Source organism: Chinchilla lanigera, unplaced genomic scaffold (genome assembly GCF_000276665.1).
Source record: "Chinchilla lanigera isolate Chin_1 unplaced genomic scaffold, ChiLan1.0 scaffold00106, whole genome shotgun sequence".
NCBI classification, from domain to species: Eukaryota; Metazoa; Chordata; class Mammalia; order Rodentia; family Chinchillidae; genus Chinchilla; species Chinchilla lanigera.
In genome coordinates, this window is record NW_004955507.1 from 1,998,538 (window position 1) to 2,003,937 (window position 5,400).

Here is a 5,400-nt window from a genome sequence, read left to right on the forward strand (position 1 = left end):
TATTTCTTAATGGCAGTGTAGTACTCTGTTGTATATAAATACTACATTTGCACATTTTCCTTATCTATTTATCTGTTATTTGATATATATACTGTTTCCAAGATCTCGCTATTATAAATTGCACTGCTGTAAACATGAGTATGCATGTATCTCTGTAATATGATTTTAACTCTTTTTGTTACCTAGGAGGGGGATAGCTGGGCCAAATAGAATTTCTACTTTTATTTTTTTGAGGAATCTCCACAGATTTCCATAGTGTTTGTACTAGTTTACATTCTCACCAACAATGTGTAGAGTTCCTTTTCATCCACATCTTCCCCAGCATTTATTATTATTGGATTTTTTAATGATAGCCATTCTTTCTGGGGTAAATGGTATTAGTGTAGTTTTGTACAACTTAATTTAATACAATTAAAGTCTAGGCGAACTGCTCTGTTAGCAGTGGACAGTGGTTATGTGTGAGGGGAGTAGAGGCTAGAAAAGAGTGCAATGGAGGTTTCTTTTTTTTATTTTAAAAATAAAAGGAAGAAAACACTAATAGACAACCTTTTACAAAATAGCAAAAGAACACTACAGACAATACAGTTACAAACAAAGTGGTAGGAAATTAACAATGCTTGTTGTATTACATATTGATATCTTCAAAGTGATTTCTCATGAAAACAGATAGAGACATGCATTATTGATCAATCAAGGACTCATTGATAGTTTCTTTCAGCAAAGAAATAGAAGACAGTAGAACAGCTGTGTTAATTATCATGTCTTCAGATGCACTTGGGTTACACAGCAGCTTGTTTGTAAAAAGTAATTGAGTCAAATTCTCTTTCTCTCTCCCTTGCTCCCTCTGTCTTTCTCCTTCTTTTTTTTCTTTCTGATGTTACTTGAGATTGAGCCCAGGACTTTTTTACTGAGCTACATCTCCAGTCCTTTCTATTTATTTTTTAAAGGCAGGGTTTCCCCAGTCACTAAGTTACCCAGGCTGGGTTCGAACTTGCAGTCCTTCTGTTTCAGCTTCTGAGAGTTCTGGGATTGCAGGTATGCCCAACCTAAATGTAAATTTGATATGCATATTGTCCTGTATTCATGTTTATACTCCAATAGAAAGGTTTACTTTACAAAGATACTATATTTTTCCCAGTTTAAAAAAATGAAGATCTTTGAGGATATCAAAGTTGTTGCTGTGGAAAAGTGAGCTGGGAGTGGTAGGGTATAGCTGTAATATTAGCACTCTGGGAGGTTGAGGCAGAAGAATCATGAGTTTGAGGCTTGCCGGGGCTATACAGGGAAGTCAAGGTCAGCATGGAACATAGCAAGATACTTTCTCAAAAAAAAAAAAAAAAAAAAAAAAAAAGATGAAGGAAAAGGAGTATGCCACTGTGGAATGTAAACTGTTATAACCTGCCAGCCTTTTTTCCTCCCCAAGGTAAAATGTCAGTATCTGGTAAAATCCAACATGCATATACCCCTTTATTCAGGGATTTAACTTCTTGATATCCACTCTAGATAAATGCACACTAGTGTAAGCGAGGTAAGTACACCCTGTGGAACACTGTGCAGCAGGGAGAATGAGGTGGATTTTTATTTACTGAAATGGAAATATCTTCAAGATAATTACATGAAGAAACCAAACTATAGAACAACACACAAAGCATACTACCATACATAAAAAGGCACATTTAACTCTTTCAAAAAAACTCCATCCAATGGAATATCAAATAAGTACTTTGTGATATTTGGATTTTTATTAGCACACGTTTGCCGTACATAATGATAACATTTATCATGGGGAGTTGGTGCATGTACATAACACATTTCAACTTTTTTTGTCCTCTGCTCCTCTCATCCCTCCCTTCTTCCAGCTCTTGGTCCCTTTCCCATTTGGAAAACCTCTATTTCCATTATTTTCCTTCAATTCTTTTTTTCCATCCCCTTTCTTCTCTTTTCCTCCCATCTCTTGCTCTCCTTCCCCTTTGAAAAATCTCTCCCTACTTCCTATTGTCTTTTATTTTGTTCTTCATTTATATTTAGACTTTTCATGTAAGAGAAAGCATGTGTTATTTAAACTTGTGTGTCTGATTTATTTCACTTAATATTATGGTCTCAAGGTATTTGGATTTTTACAGAAAAGAGGTATATCTTCATCAAAAAATCCTACTCTGGTAGTAAAAGAAAAGCAGTGAGATACTTATCTTAGTATCATAATTATAAATTGAAACCTCCCCCTTTTTTGAAACATAAGCTGTGAACCCTTGTTGAATCATTTTCAACAACTGATGCATTTTTAAAGTTTTTACTTCATGATACATGTAGATTTGCATGAAGTTATATGAAATAATTTAGAATGATCCTGCATACCCTTGAAGGTGATAGTTTGCAAAACTGTGGTACTATATCACAATCAGAATATAACATTGACACAATCTACTGATAATAGATTTCCCCAAGCTTACTTAGACGTGTGTGGATGTTTTATGTGTGGATATTCTATGTATACAATTTTGCCGCGTGTATAGTTTTGTGTCTCCACCACTGCAGTAAAGGCACAGAGCAGTTTCATATCAAAGATCCCTTCTGCTATCATTTTGTAACCACACCCACCCCCTTACCACTCCTCCCTATGATGCAGTTTTTATCCATCATTAATTCTTATAATAATCATGATTAAAATAATTCTGTAATGTATTTAAACAATGGCTTTGACTCATTTATCTAATTAAATCAAGTAGTGTCTATATGTTAAAAAGAAAGTGTGGAAGCTCTAGTAGGATTCATTTCCTTGCTTTTAAAGATTTTTTAAAAATGAATATACTGTAGGGCAAAGAGACATGATTTTAAATTTAAAACATTTTAAAACATTTAGTATTAATAGCAAGCATTGTGCTGATTTGCTGCTATTCGTAAATAGAAAGCGACTTACTATACTAGCTTATTCCTTAATGTATGAGTGATACCTATGTTTTTTCTTCTTTGATTTTCTTTCTCATTTCCTCCTTTAGACACTGTCTGTATGTCCATCTTTTCTCCAGTCTGAATCTATGTAAGTTTCATATTGTGGTAAAACTGTTAGTTGTTCCCCACATATGCATTCTTTCTTTTTTTCTCAAATAAACAGAACTTCACATTTTGCTGAGCACAACACAGCCAAAAGATGACATCGCTCAGCCTCTCTCACAGTTAGATGTGGCCTTGCATATAATTCTGACCAATTAATATATGCTAAGGAATTTATAGGACTTGGAGGAAATATGAGAAATGAAGGCCCTTTCTATTTTCCTTCCTTCTCATTCTGCTGCTGAGGTGTTGAATGAGATGGCTGGAACTTGAGTCATTTTGGAACATGAGAAAATATGCTAAGCAAAGGCAAACCTGCAAAATGAAAGAAACTTGGATTCCTGATGGCCATGGACCCCTTGTGCTTCCCCAAGATTTGCTACTTCTTGACTTCTTTCATATGGAGGAGAAATAATTTTATCTTCGTCATTTTGGAGTTTTCTGTTATAGGTAGCCTAACTGTATAACTTTTCTAATGCACCATTATCCTATGTGTGGGCGTGTATGTTTGTGTATATAAGTGTGGTGTGTAATTTATTCACTGGTTGAACACTTGGCTACCTTCTATAGTTTCTTTTTTCGCTTTGACTCCCTTCTATAATTTTTGCAACACAGTTTAAGCAATCATGTATATCAACAATAAGACCATATTATTAAATACTTGTTAATAATAGTGTTAAGAGATCTTCAGTGCTTTCTTTCTTCTTATCTTTCTCATGAGCTACCAAGCCTGGTTGCTGTTATAATTACTTTGATCTTTACCACTGGGTGGAATTAGACAAAGTTCTTTTGTGTCCCTGCTTTGAGATAGGAGTGAGATATTTTTCTTTTCATCAGGAAAGAGGGGATTGTAATGCAGTTTCTGTTTTATAAATTGTAATCCCAAACCAGGTGTGATCACATAGACCCTTAATCCCTGCACTAAGGCCAAAGCATAAGGATTGCAAGTTCAATTTCTGCCTGGGCAACTTAGCAAGATCCTGTCTCAAAATAAAAAATAAAAAGGACTGAGGATGGACTCAGGGGTCCCCACCCACAAAGGATGAAGCTTTAATTCCAGACTCCATTTCCAGGTGTCTAAGTCTTCATCCTGATTAGGATTTGGTATGATAGTGATAAATGATGAATTGAGCTTGCTCTCACTGCACAGTAAATCAACCAAAGTTAGTGGGTTCAAATAACAAACATTTCTTATAGTTTATTGGGTCAGTGGGTGTTCCTTCTGGTCTGGTCTGCATTGGCAGAGTAAGTGATCTAGGATGGCCTCACACATGAGATTGACAGGCTGGTTGATCGTGATGTAGGGGTGGGAAACCTCAGTCAGAATGGCCAATTAACTATAAAACTGTTAAAATTTTTTCTGTTACATTTAAATTGACAAAAGTTAACTACTGATTTGTTCTCTTTAAGCTGATTTCCTTTAATGGCACCCCCTAAATATTTTTTCTGAGTTTGCAATTTTTAAACTTTATTTTTTATTAATACATATTTGTCATACATACTGATCACATTCATTGTAGGAAATTTGTACTGGTACTTGACATATCTTAATTCTTCTTTTTTTTTTTTCCCATTCCCCTCCTCTCCCTTTAACCATTCTTCCCCTCCCATTTACAAAATCTTGTTTCTATTTTTTCCTTCCATTCTTTCTTTCTTTCCTTTTCCCTTTCCCCTCCCTGCTCCCTTGTTCTGTTCCCACTTGAACATTTCTTCCTACTTCGCAGTATCTATCCTCCATTATGATTCTTATTTACCCTTTGGGTTCCTCACACAAGAGAAACCATGTGATATTTAAACTTGTGTGTCTGGTTTATTTCACTTAAGATTATGATCTCGAGGTGCATCCATTTTCCTACAAATGACTCGTTCATCCTTGTTTGGAAGAGTAGTAATCCATGTGTATAAATGCCACATTTTCTTTATCTATTCATCTTTTGATGGGCATATGGGCTATTTCCAAGATTTAGCTATTATAAATTATGCGTATACAAACATGGATATCACTGTGGTATTATGCTTTTAACACTTTTAGGAAGATACCTAAAAGGAGGAACAACTGGATCAAATGGAACCTCTAATTTTAGTTGTCTGAGGAATCTCCGTACTGATTTTCATAGTCGTTGTATCAGTTTACACTCCCACCAGCAATGGAGAAAGGTTCCCTTTTTTGTTTTGTTTTGTTTTTTTGGTTTTTCTCCGGTACCGGGAACCGAACTCACGACCTTGCGCTTGCCAGGCAGGAGCTTTGCCGCTGAGCTAAATCCCCAGCCCCGAGAAAGGTTCCTTTTTGCCCACAGCCTCACCAATGTTTTTTTTTTTTTTTTTTTAATTTTAAAAAATAAAAGAAGG